At 43.5% G+C, this 14,488-nt stretch overlaps 1 protein-coding gene across 4 annotated transcripts in view; it reads right to left on the minus strand.

Moving 5' to 3' along the window:
* The window catches only part of LOC139280891 (UPF0606 protein KIAA1549), a 376,973-nt gene that overhangs the window by 129,360 nt on the left and 233,125 nt on the right, over positions 1 to 14,488 (minus strand). The window lies entirely within an intron of this gene.

Consider the following 14,488-nt stretch of genomic DNA (forward strand, 5'->3'; position numbering starts at 1 on the left):
TGCAATTGACTCCTATGGTAATGGCAAATGGTTAGTACCATTCGTTCGACATAGGAGTCTGTGGAAATATCAGAAAGGTTTAAGAAATTAGTTCAGACCTGAGGTCTAAAAAACTAACAAGCTCTCTTGCATAAAAGAAACAACAAGCAGGCGTTAACCTCAGGGTCAATGAGATAAGGGATGAGGTAGAGTTGTAACCATCAGGGAAAGTCATGAAATAATAAAGCCAAATGCCAATTAACAAATTCCAGCAATTGCTAACGACCGAACAAAAGGTCAGGCTAGAAATAACAAATTGAAGACCAACGGTTAGGAGGGAGTCACCCATCATCATAGGGCCAGCTGTGGCCACAGCAGGGGGGGTGATAAGATTCCAGAGATCAAATTAATGGTCGTACACAGGAAGGGAGACTCTCAATTTGGTAATAATTTTTGGAGGCGAAAGACAAGTTGAGATAGCAGCAGAATGTCTCTGTATCTTGTAGAAACAAGCAGGCAATTAGTAGCACCCTATACGGCTAACAAAGGGACAAAAAAGGTATAAAAATGGACACATTGGGACAGTCCGTAGCGAGAACCCGGGACTAACACTCGACAAAAGCAGGGACCAGGGAGCGACCCTTGAAGGAACAGTGTCAGACCGGATTGATCACCCGGGATTGGGTATTGGGTAACTATGTGAGTGTGTTGTGTTCGACATTTTTTAGCGGCAAGGAACACCTTTTGGAATGCCTTGTTTGCAGAGTTGAACAGAGTTGAGTTAAACAGAGTTGAGTTAGCAGTGTGTTGAGTTAAACAGAGCATTTTTAGCGGCAAAGAACACCTTTTGGAACGCCTTGTTTGCAGAATTAAACAGAGTTGAACAGAATTAGTATTTGGAGTGGAAAAGAACACCCTTTGGAATGCCTTTCTGCAGAGTTAAGCAGAGTTAAATAGAGTATAAGTAGTGAGTCTTATACTTCTTTTGTATTGAGTAACTATAGAGTATAAGTGGTGAGTCTTGTACCTTTTCTGTATCGAAGAATTATAGAGTATAAGTAGTAAGTCTTGTACATTTCCTGTATTAAACGAACATTAACGATACTATCATTTGTGTAGTGGGTAATTTGGTATTTAACTCAGGAACCGTCGCAGGCAACTACTAGTCACACAACTGGCGAAATTGCCGCTTGCGCAACAGCGTCTGTCGGATAAATATGGATGATGCAAGTGGTGAGGATTGTAATTACGATGATGTGAAGTTACATAGGTAAATGCAGCATCCATTTTGCAGTAGCAAGGCCCCACAAACATGACTCAGACCAATGAGGAATTAATCAATTTTTAGTGTTGGTTGAAGGAGAAATGCTGGTGAGTATACCAGGAGAGTTCCCTGCGGTTTATCAAATAGTGACACGAGATCTTTGACGCCACCTGAATACCAAGATGGAACCTTAGTTTAAAGTCTCATTCAGAGGAAAGCACCTCTAAACACGCAGCACTATCACACCGGAATGTCAGTTTAGCTGATGTGCTCAAGGCCGTATATTTTAACCAGGATATCACACTGGTTACCAATGCAGATCATAATGAGTCCCTGATGGCAGAACACAAAGGGAACTGTACCATATTTGAAGGACTTCTATCTAAAATTAACAGAATGTAAGAGAATTGCAGCTGTGCACTATTGCTATCCAGCAGGGAGTATCAAACAGCACACAGGTACAGTTACTGATGGTACCCTTGAGGTGCTGATGCATACATTCAGACAAAAGAGGGGCCTGATTAGCTCTCACTAACCACCCTCCCTGGTGCAAACATCCGGTGAGAGATAGCTGCCTGTTCTCTGCAACACCCAGAGCATCTGGCTCAAAATGTGTTAGATGGCAGCAGACCTGAGGAAAGGCACACAGAGTAAAGCCACCCATCAGTTGTCTACAGCATGATCTACACCAAGTATGCACTGCCACATGCAACTGGTTACCCTTTTACCGGTTACTATTCTATTGATGACCCTCCCAAAGCTTTCATGCAACATTATAGTATTATATTAACTATCAAAGACTGTATTGAGCCACTGGAAGGTGTTCAAGGACAGGTTACAAATGACTCACTGATTATGGCGGAAATATTAAATGAATACTTTGCATCAGTATTCCCCCTTGAAGATGATGCTCGAATATTAGAATTTAATACTAGTTTTATCACTTACATTAACATAGATAAGCTTATTGTTTTAGAAATAATTAATAACTTAAAAATAGATAGAGCAGCAGGGTCGGATGATATCCAACCGGGGGTCCTCCGGAAGATGGGACATGTGCTGTGCGAGCCCCTGGCCTGTATTTTTAATAGCTCATTGCATTCTGGAACGGTTCCTACAGATTGAAAGGAGGCTAATATGATCCCCATTTTTAAAAAAGGTGACAAGGCAGACCCGGGTAACTATAGGCCCATCAGTTTAACATCAGTAATAGGGAAAATGTTTGAAAGAATCATAAGGGAGGCAATACATGAATACCTGGATAGGGAGGGACATATTAGGGACACTCACCATGGCTTCATTAAAAAAAAAGGTCTTGTCTCACAAATCTAATTGTATTTTTTGCAAAAGTTACAAAGTTGGTGGATGAGGAAAGCACAGTAGACATTGTCTCCTTAGATTTCCAAAAAGCTTTCGTCAAGGTAACGCATAAGAGGCTTCTCTATAAGATCGGAACCTCTGGTATTAATGGAAATATATTGAGCTGGATTCAGAACTGGCTGGCAGGACGCAGGCAAAGAGTAGTTATAGACGGATTTGGATCTGTTTGGAGACCGGACACCAATGGTGTCCCGCAGGGATCAGTGTTGGGATCATTGCTTTTTACTATTTTTATTAATGATTCAGGGGTTGGCGGCACAATTTGCAGATGATACAAAGATCTGTAGAAGAGGCTCGTCTGATTCAGGTAGATCTTAATGGGCCTGAAATCCCGGTGCTGGGCTTCCCGCGGGCGCCCGCCAGAAAATAGTAAAAAAGATCTGTACCTAGCTTTTGGCGCTGCGCCATCCTGCGATCCCGGTCGGAGGCCTCCTCTCCCTGCATCAGAGCGCGTTCACTTGTTGCAGATGCGCAGGGAGAAGCTGGAGTCACGTGGCACTGGGCAGCCACTCAAGGTAAAGTATTCTCATTCATAATAATGGGAAGGCCATAAGTCGGAGTTTTCATTATGATTGAGAAACACCCCCACCCCCCCAACACCAAAATATCAATAAGAAATAGGGAAAAATTACATATTTAACATTAATTTAAATTAAAGTTAATAAATATGTTAAAGAAAAAAAAAAAGAAGCGGATTTTTTTAAAGTTTTGTAATTTGGGTTTAAAATAAACTTACCTTAGTGGGCAGGATTTTTAAACAGAAAGATGTGGTTTTAAATTTTATTTTTATATGTTTTAAAACTCTAATACTGGTAAAAGTAGGCTATGTGCCTGCTTTTACCAGGCGCATGAGTTTTAAGGCCATTCGCTGGGCAAGAGATGGGCAAACAGTGCAATCTTGCTCATGTGCATGTACTTGCTGCTGAGATGTGTTGGAACTGTCAAGCCAGAGCTTGACGGATTGGAAAAGCTGATTTCCGGCGCATGTGCATCGAAAACCAGCTTTTGCGATGCCTTCCCGGGTCAGTACACACTCCGTACGGACCGGGGAGGCCAGAATTTCAGGCCCAGTGTGTTGGGAGATTAGGCTCAAGACTGGAAAATGATGTATAACTTAGCTAAGTGCAGTGTTATGCATGTGGGCAGGGCAAATGCTCAACATTCATACACCCTCCAGGGAAAGGCAATAAAGATGGTGGAGATAGAAAGATTTGGGCATTCTAGTGCATACATCCTTAAAGGTACACGAGCAATACCGTGCAGCAATAGCTGGAGCAAATAGGGTGTTGGGGTGTATCCGTACAAGACCTTAAGTCAGGCCACACATTGAATACTGTGTCCAGTTTTGATCTCCTCGCATGGTGGGTGATATTGAGGCTCTGGAAAGGGTGCTGAAGAGGGCCACTAGACTAATTCCAAGTCTAAAGCACCTTGGTTATCAAGATAAGTTAAAAGAGTTGGGACTTTACCTTGGAGCAGCGTAGACTTAGGGCGGGGGGTGGGGGATATGATTGAGGTTTCTAAGATAATGAAGCGAATAGACAATGTTCCAGCTGACCGTTTAATGCAATTAAATAGGCTAGGTAGGACCAGAGGGCACAAATTTAAGTTGTATAAGGCTAGATCTAGGTTAGATGTCAGGAGGTGTTTCTTTTCACAAAGAATAGTACACCTCTAGAATAAGCTGCCGTTTTGTGCGATGGATGCAGACTCATTGAATTCCTTTAAGCAAAAGCTGGATTTGTATCTGGCTGCGGCGGAGATTAACTCTTGTTGAAGATAGGTACTGCAGGAGATTTTTTGGCCAGAGTGATCTCCTGGACTAGTTTTGATCGTCTGGATGGGTCGGAGAAGAATTTCCCAAACTTTTTTCCCCAAATTGGCCTGCATTTTTAATCTGATTTTTGCCTCTCCCAGGGGATCACATGGTTTCAGGTGGGGTGGAGTGTATACGTTGTGATACACAAGGTATCACAATTGTGTGGGACAGGCTTGATGGATCAGATGGCCTTTACCTGTCCTTTATTTTTTCTATGTTCGTATGTTATTGCTGCATGCAAAGCCATACAGCAGCATGGTACACATACAGACTGCAACTTATATCTGAAATTGTTGCCATACTGAAAGACTCTTTCCAAATCCTTCTAACACATACTAGCTCCACAGAGCAGTTATTGATAAGGGATGGATATGTGCTCACATTGTATGTACTCCTTAAACTCATCACCTTACGAATACTTTCCTACTTGCAGGAAAATATGGTATATAATTGAACGGGCACAGGTCCCACCTGGAGGAATGCTTCTCCCTTATTTAAGGAGACTGCCCTGGGCATCCCTAGCTACAAGAGTATTGAGGGAATGAAGAAAGATGAAGCCAAAGGTTTCCCTCAAGCTCATGGTAAGTATAACCAGGCTTTTTCATGTATTCTCCTCCTACTCACTCACAACTTTAAAAATGGCACCATTCCCTCTCTATGCTGCTACCAGTGGCTCCATGAATTGCAAACCAATGCCATTTCCTAATAAAATATCAGGCCTGGAGCACATCGGCTAGGCTGACACTGAACAAAAAGACTTGCATTCATATAGCGCCTTTCGTGGCCACCGAACATCTCAAAGCGCTTTACAGCCAATTAAGTAGTTTTGGCGAATAGTCAGTTATAATGTGGGAAACGCAGCAGCCAATTTGCATACAGCAAGCGCCCACAAACAGCAATGTGATAATGACCAAATAATCTGTTTTATTATGTTGATTGAGTGATAAATATTGGCCAGGACATCGGCGATAACTCCCCTGCTCTTCTTCGAAATAGTGCCTTGGCATCTTTTACATCCACCTGAGAACAGACAGGACCTCAGTTTAACGTCTCATCCGAAAGACAGCACCTCCGACAGTGCAGCACTCCCTCAGCACTGCACTGGAGTCTCAGCCTAGATTTATGTGCTCAAGTCTCTGAAGTGGGACTTGAACCCACAACCCTCTGACTCAGCCACAGCTGACACCAACAATACTTAGCTGCGATGCTTCTCTGTTCGATGTTTTGTTTAGAGTCAGTACTTCTATTATTGTGACCTATAACAACAGCTGGCCACAGAACCTAAGCCAGTCAGCATCTTGCATAACACTTTGTAAGTGCCAGCTCAGCTAAGCCACACCATGGAGGATGGAGGCTGAATAACATGGTCCAAGTATTTAGATGATGAGGAGAAAGTGGTGATACCAGAGGAGGAAGGGCTTATTGTCTGGGTGACCATAAGGTGCCATTAATAACCCCCTTATTTTGGGAAATTCAACAGTGCAGGAAATGGGCAGTGGTCATATTCTTGTTGTTATTCAGTGAAGAAGGATGAAAGTGCTGTCCATGCTGATCAATGCATCAGTTACCCGCTTGGTATGGACAACAAATTGGCCGATACTGCAGATATGTCCTATGCTAGCCTTGAAGGACACATAGGCATTAGAGCTCAGTGCTGAGGTGACCGTGACTACTACTGACAGTGCCATCCTTATAGTGGAGGTTGGCTTCTTGAGGCAGATAGTGCAGCTCTGCATTTGGCTCCTTGATCAACCTTAGTTTGCAGGAGCAGCTCCCCATAGTCATTGCCAGGTGACTCTGCATGGCCAGCAGATACAGTTGACGGCATATTGGTGAGCATTAGCAGTGTGGTGTCATCTCATCTCCCCAGCATACCACCTTTGTTCTTCATCATCCTCTTGTCTGAACCCCTATGAAAGGGAAGCATTGAAAACCCCCATATCTTGCAGTGGAATGGCAGGTGTTGGGGCTCACATCCAGCTCTTTCAGTTCTAGAATAGTGTGAGTGGTCCAGAGAATTGCTTAGGTGTGTTCACCTAGTTACTCATTTGCAATTTTTCTGAATTGCTTCAATCGTGAAAATAAAAAGGCACTTCACTAATTTGACAGTATGGAGACCTGACCCTATATGCCACAATGTAGCCCAGGCCACTGTGCACATATGTTTGATAAGTCAGCGATCTACATCTTAATCAGCTAAGCTACTTTTATCCTCTTTTTCAAAACATAATTAAAAACTGAAATTCCTCACCCAACGGGTGCATTTTATCAACAAGCACAGCTGAACTGATCCAATACACTCGTCAGTGTGTGTGTTGTGCTGCCAAGACCACATGTCCTTTAAATGAAACCTAAAGCCAGGATCCAAATGATACCATTAATCTTAACTACTGGTAACAATTTTCTTCCTGGAGTGATAATATATGTGAATTATCGACCTGCAGTTCACTGTATTTCAGATCTTTCTTTCAAACTGCAGGAAAATCTCCCCTCACTGTGTTAACTGAGCCACAAAGATCAGGAGGTCCCCAGTTTGATCCCTGGCCTGAGCCGAGGTGGCTGCTCTCAAATGAGGCAGCAGCTGATGGGATATAACTGGTCTCAGAATCCCTAGGGGGTCGGGAGGGAATAATCAGGTAAAGCTCCTGCTTGCTATCTAGTGCCCTATGCTGAAAAGTGAGCGTACATGAACTCTGAATCAGGACACGATCTTTCTTGGTGCTAGCACCTCCCCTCATTCCCATGAGTCAAGAGTCAGCCGCCACTCGGTGTCGAAGGTCACGCACACAAGAATGGCCAGTCAGGCAAGGTGCCACACGGAATCCATCCCCTGTGGAACTACACCTCATGAAGGAGTCCACATCTCCCAGTGAGAAAGAGAGACTTGGTTTTAGATAGCACCTTTCACGACCATCGGACGTCTCAAAGCACTTTACAGCCAATTAAGTATTTTTGGACTGTAGTCACTATTGTAATGTGGGAAATGTGTCAGCCAACTTGCACGCAGCAAGCTCCCACAAACAGCAATGTGTTAATGACCAGATAATACACAAGAACATAAGAATTAGGAACAGGAGTAGGCCATCTAGCCCCTCGAGCCTGCTCCACCATTCAACAAGGTCATGGCTGATCTGGCCGTGGACTCAGCTCCACTTACCCGCCCACTCCCCATAACCCTTAATTCCCTTATTGGTTAAAAATCTATCTGTGATTTGAATACATTCAATGAGCTAGCCTCAACTGCTTCCTTGGGCAGAGAATTCCACAGATTCACAACCCTCTGGGAGAAGAAATTCCTTCTCAACTCGGTTTTAAATTGTCTCCCCCGTATTTTGAGGCTGTGCCGCCTAGTTCTAGTCTCCCCGACCAGTGGAAACAACCTCTCTGCCTCTATCTTGTCTATCCCTTTCATTATTTTAAATGTTTCTATAAGATCACCCCTCATCCTTCTGAACTCCAACGAGTAAAGACCCAGTCTACTCAATCTATCATCATAAGGTAACCCCCTCATCTCCGGAATCAGCCGAGTGAATCGTCTCTGTACCCACTCCAAAGCTAGTATATCCTTCCTTAAGTAAGGTGACCAAAACTGCACGCAGTACTCCAGGTGCGGCCTCACCAATACCCTGTACAGTTGCAGCAGGATCTCCCTGCTTTTGTACTCCATCCCTCTCGCAATGAAGGCCAACATTCCATTCGCCTTCCTGATTACCTGCTGCACCTGCAAACTAACTTTTGGGGATTCATCCAAAAAGAGTTTCATGCACAAGGACCCCCAGGTCCCTCTGCACCGCAGCATGTTGTAATTCTCCCCATTCAAATAATATTCTCTTTTACTGTTTTTTTTTTTCCCCCCAAGGTGGATGACCTCACATTTTCCCACATTGTATTCCGTAATCTGTGTTTGTTATGTTGATTGAGGGATAACTATTGGCCAGTATACCAGAGATAACTCCCCTGCTCATCTTCGAAATAGTGCCATGGGATCTTTAACGTCCACCTGAGAGCGCAGACAGGGCCTTGGTTTGACGTCTCATCCGACAGTGCAGTGCTCCCTCAGCTCCCTGGGGTGGGACTTGCATCCACAATTTTCTGGCTCAGAGGCGAGAGTGCTACCCACTGAGCCATGGCTGACACTATAGGAGGAGAAAACCAACGAACAAATAAAAGCATGTTGTAGTGTCAAAATCGATATTGCTCCCATGGCCAGATAAGAGAATGTCTTCTCTATGTTGCTAGATTTGTCCATCAGGTGACGTGTACCCTTCGGTCAGGTTTGCTCATGTGAATCTCCAGACAGACTAGGTTGTGGCCATTTTCAGAAATCTGGTCGAGTCGGCCCAAATCATGCAAGGTAAAGCTTATTGGCAAAGCTGATGCATGTTTGAAAAGTCTATTTTTGTTGTATTAAATCTAGTTTTGAGTCTATTAATTTGCTACGATTAAGAGAGTGCAGCCTTCCACAGGTGAACCTGTGTTATACTTCAGACAAATTATCCTGTTGGATGCCTGAACACGGTTATTGTAGTTAGCAACATATTCTTTAAAAAAAATGATCTGTGGGCAATGGCAAAGAATTTACTGATTATGTTTTGTACTGTATTGCAGGAGGTTACCAATGCTCTCCTCCTACTTTCTTTTCCTGTGTTACGAATTTTATTTCCTACCAATTAAATTTTATTAACCAGAATATTTCAAGCCTAAATACTCAGGGCAAGTCTTATCTTAGTCAAGGAAAAATCCTTTTTTTAGGCTAGTGTACAGTGCCACATTCCATTACAAATATATTGGACTCTTTTCCTAAACAATCAAAAGGGTCTTTTATTTCAACTTCGTCTTCATTTTTGAAAGGGAAAACAGAATGCACAGTTTCACGTTACTCAATCGGAACGGTGTTCCTCAATATCCCTGTTAGACCCTCGTTAAAGGACCAGCTGATCCTAGAAGTGACAAACTGAGGCAGGACAAGAGTTCACTAGTTCAAATTAGGAAAAGGCAAATTTAGGATGAATAATTGGAAGATTTTCTTCACACAAGTGATCAACACATAAAATGGATTCCCAGATCAATTAGCAAATCATTCAATAACCAATCGAATGCAGCAATCTGGGGAACTTTATGTTTTTATCCCTCCAGAATGGCCCTAAGAATTAGGTGCAGGAGTAGGCCGTATGGCCCTTCGAGCCTGCCCCGCCATTCAATATGATCATGGCTGATAATCGACCTCAGCTCCACTTTCCTGCTCAATCCCTATATCACTTAATTCCCCTCGAGTCCAAAAATCTATCCATCTATCTCAGCGTGAATATACTCAACAGTCTTTTGGGGTGGAGCAATCCAAAGATTCACCACCCTGAGTGAAGAAATTCCTCCTCATCTCAGTCTTAAATGGCCGACTCCTTATCCTGAGACTTTGCCCCCTAGTTTTAAACTCTCCAGCCAGGAGAAACATCCTCTCAGCATCTACCCCGTCAATCCCCCTCAAAATCTTATATGTTACAATGAGATCGCCGCTCATTTTTCTAAACTCCAGAGAGTATAGGCCCAATCTACTCATTCCAGGAATCAATCTAGTGAACCTTCGTTGCAAGGTATGTATATCCATCCTCAGGTAAGGAGTCTAAAACTGCACACAGTACACCAGGTGTGGTCTTGCCAATGCCCTGGACAATTGTTTTCCTTATTCTTGTACTCCAACTCCTTTGCAATAAAGGTCAACATGCCATTTGCTTTCCTAATTGCTTGCTGTACCTACATGTTAACACTGTTTCCTGTATGAGAAAACCTAAATCTCTCTTAACACAACATTTAATAGTTTCTCACCATTTAAAAAATATTGTTTTCTATGCTTCCAACCAAAGTGAATAACCTCACATTTCCCCACATTATACTTCATCTGCCAACTTATTGCAACTCACTTAACCCGTCTATATCCCTTTGCAGGCTCTTTGTGTCCTCCTCACAGCTTACTTTTCCACCTAGCTTTGTATCGTCAGCAAACTTGGATACATTACATTCGGTCTCTTCATCCAAGTAATTAATATAAATTGTAAATAGCTGAGGCACAAGCACTGATCTTTGCGGCACCCCACTAGTTACAGCCTGCCAACCTGAAAATGATCCTTTTATCCCTATTCTCCATTTTCTGTCCGTGAGCCAAACCTCTATCAATGTTAATATATTAGCACAACCTCATGAGCCCTTACCTTCCCGTAAGAACCTTTTATGTGACACCTTATTGAATGCCTTTTGGATGAACCAAGATGGACTGAATAGCCTTCTTCGTCCGTAGTTACGTTGTGATCTTGCACAGCACAATCCACCGTTAAACAGACAGACCACACCAGGCAGTCCATCAAGAAAGGTCTGAGGCTTCTCAACAACTTAAATGACAAGCAGTGCCCTGTAAATCAAGTACAATGGCATTTACCTTCCACTCCTGTTTCCTCTTTATGGACAGAGAGCTCTCCTATCTATTCTAATCTTCCTCATTTATACATGCATCATCTGGTACCATACATGTGAAGATAACAAAAGGATAACAAAAGATGCAGAGATAAACACCAATTTTTTTTTGCAGTATGTGTAACTTAAAAAGAAGGATTTATGTTTATATGGTGCCTTATCACATTTCTCAGAAACATCTCAAATTACTTTGGGGAAAAAAAAACCTGTATTCATCGAAAGCTTTTCGTGACGTCAGGACATCCCAAAGCACTTTACAAACAATTAGGTACTTTTTGGATTGTATGCATTGCTGTAAGTTAGGGAATGACGTAGACACTTTGCACACAGCAAGGTCCCACAAGCAGCAATATAAAAATGGATCAGAATGGAACAGTGTCGGCGGACGCGGGAGGCCTATAAAAGGCCCGTGAGTGAGGAGTTCGGGGAGCAGCGTTGGCGTAGGCGGGAGTCCGGGAGGCTCCTCCTGCGCTATGTGGGAAGTCAGGGACGCTTCCAGTGTCCCTGACGACTACATGTGCGGGAAGCGTATCCTGCTGCAGATCCTGACAGCACTGCAGCACTGGAGCTGCAGGTGGATTCACTCTGGTGTATCCACGATGCTGAGGATGCCTTGAATAGCACGTTTAGTGAGTTGGTCTTACCGCAGGTAAGGGTTACACAGACAGAATGGATGACCAATAGGAAGAGCAGTGGAAGGAAGGTAGTGCAGAGGTCCCCTGCGGTCATCCCCCTCCAAAACAGATACACCGTTTTGGGTACTGTTGGGGGGGGGGGGGGGATGACTCATCAGAGCAGGGCAGCAGCAGCCAAGTCCATGGCACCATGGGTGGCTCTGCTGCACAGGAGGGCAGGAAAAAGAGTGGGGAGCTATATTAGTAGGGGAGTCTATTGTAAGGGGAATAGAGAGACGTTTTTCTGTGGCCGCAATCAAGACTCCAGGATGGTATGTTGCCTCCTTGGTGCAAGGGTCAAGGATGTTTCGGAGCAGTTGCAGGACATTTTGAAGGGGGAGGGTGAACAGCCAGTTGTCGTGGTGCGTATAGGTACCAAGGATATAGGTAAAAAATGGGATGAGGTCCTACAAGCTGAATTTAGGGAGCTAGGAGTGAAATTAAAAAGTAGGACCTCAAAAGGTAGTAAACTCACGATTGCTACCAGTACCACATGCTAGTCAGAGTAGGAATTGCAGGATAGCTCAGATGAATACGTGGCTTGAGGAGTGGTGCAGAAGGGAGGGATTCAAATTCCTGGGACATTGGAACCAGTTCTGGGGGAGGTGGGACCAGTACAAACTGGACGGTCTGCAACTGGGCAGGACCAGAACCAATGTCCGAGCGGGAGTGTTTGCTAGTGCTGTTGGGGAGGGGTTAAACTAATATGGCAGGGGGATGGGAACCAATACAGGGAGACAGAGGGAAGTAAAATGGGGGCAGAAGCAAAAGATAGAAAGAAGAAAAGTAAAAGTGGAGGGCAGAGAAACCCAAGGCAAAAATCAAAAAGGGCCACATTGCAGCAAAATTCTAAAAGGGCAAAGTGTGATAAAAAGACAAGCCTGACAGCTCTGTGCCTCAATGCGAGGAGTATTCATAATAAGGTGGACGAATTAACTGCACAGGCAGCAATTAATGAATATGATATAACTGACATCACGGAGACATGGCTCCATGGTGACCAAGGCTTGGAACTCAACATCCAGGGGTATTCAACATTCAGAAAGGATAGACAGAAAGGAAAAGGAGGTGGGGTAGCATTGCTGGTTAAAGAGGAAATTAACGCAATAGTAAGGAAGGACATTAGCTTGGATGATGTGAAATCTGTATGGGTGGAGCTGCGGAATACCAAAGGGCAGAAAACGCTACTGGGAGTTGTGTACAGGCCACCAAACAGTAGTAGTGAGGCTGGGGACAGCATCAAACAAGAAATTAGGGATGCGTGCAATAAAGATACAGCAGTTATCATGGCGACTTTAATCTACATATAGATTGGGCTAACCAAACTGGTAGCAATGCGGTGGAGGAGGATTTCCTGGATTAGAGATGGTTTTCTGGACCAATATGTCGAGGAAACAAGTAGAGGGCTGGCCATCCTAGATTGGGAGATGTGTAATCAGAAAGGACTAATTAGCAATCTTGTTGTGCGAGGCCTCTTGGAGAAGAGTGACCATAATATGGTAGAATTCTTTATTAAGATGGAGAGTGACACAGTTAATTCAGAAACTAGGGTCCTGAACTTAAGGAAAGGTAACTTCGATGGTAGGAGACGTGAATTGGCTAGAATAGACTGGCAAATTATACTTAAAGGGTTGACGATGGATAGGCAATGGCAAATATTTAAAGATCACATGGATGAACTTCAACAATTGTACATACCTGTCTGGAGTAAAAATAAAACGGGGAAGGTGGCTCAACCGTGGCTAACAACAGAAATTAAGGATAGTGTTAAATCCAAGGAAGAGGCACATAAATTGGCCAGAAAAAGCAGCAAACCTGAGGACTGGGAGAAATTTAGAATTCAAAGGAGGAAAAAGTGTTTAATTAGGAGGGGGAAAATGGAGTATGAGAGGAAGCTTGCCAGAAACATAAAAACTGACTGCAAAAGCGTCTACATATATGTGAAGAGAAAATGATTAGTGAAGACAAACGTAGGTCCCTTGCAGTCAGATTCAGGTGAATTTAAAATGGGAAACAAAGAAATGGCAGACCAGTTGAACAAATACTTTGGTTCTGTCTTCACGAAGGAAGACACAAATAACCTTCCGGAAGTACTAGGGGACCGAGGGTCTAGTGAGAAGGAGGATCTGAAGGATATCCTTATTTGGTGGGAAATTGTGTTCGGGAAATTGATGGGATTGAAGGCCGATAAATCCCCGGGGCCTGATACTCTGCATCCCAGACTACTTATGGAAGTGGCCCTAGAAATAATGGATTCATTGATGATCATTTTCCAACAGTCAATCGACTCTGGATCAGTTCCTATGGACTGGAGGGTAGCTAATTTACCACTTTTTATAAAAGGAGGGAGAGAGAAAACAGATAATGAGAGACCGGTTAGCCTGACATCAGTAGTGGGGAAAATGTTGGAATCAATTATTAAAGATGAAATAACAGCGTATTTGGAAAGCAATGACAGGATCGGTCCAAGTCAGCATGGATTTATGAAAGGGAAATCATGCTCGGCAAATCTTCTGGAATTTTTTGAGGATGTAACTAGTAGAGTGGACAAGGGAGAACCAATGGATAATATTCTATCCAAGTCAGTACAGTACCCCCAATAGTGCATTTGCACTTTCAAAAGGCTTTTGACAAGGTCCCACACAAGAGATTGGTGTGCAAAATTAAAGCACACGGTATTGGGAGTAATGTACTGACGTGGATAGAGAACTGGTTAGCAGACAGGAAGCAGAGAGTCGGGATAAAGGGGTCCTTTTCAGAATGGCAGGCAGTGACTAGTGGGGTGCCGCAGGACTCAGTGTTGGAACCCCAGCTATTTACAATATACATCAATGATTTAGATGAAGGAATTGAGTGTAATATCTCCAAGTTTGCAGATGACACTAAACTGGCGGTGTGAGCTGTGAG

This window comes from Pristiophorus japonicus, chromosome 15, assembly GCF_044704955.1.
Source record: "Pristiophorus japonicus isolate sPriJap1 chromosome 15, sPriJap1.hap1, whole genome shotgun sequence".
Lineage (NCBI taxonomy): Eukaryota > Metazoa > Chordata > Chondrichthyes > Pristiophoridae > Pristiophorus > Pristiophorus japonicus.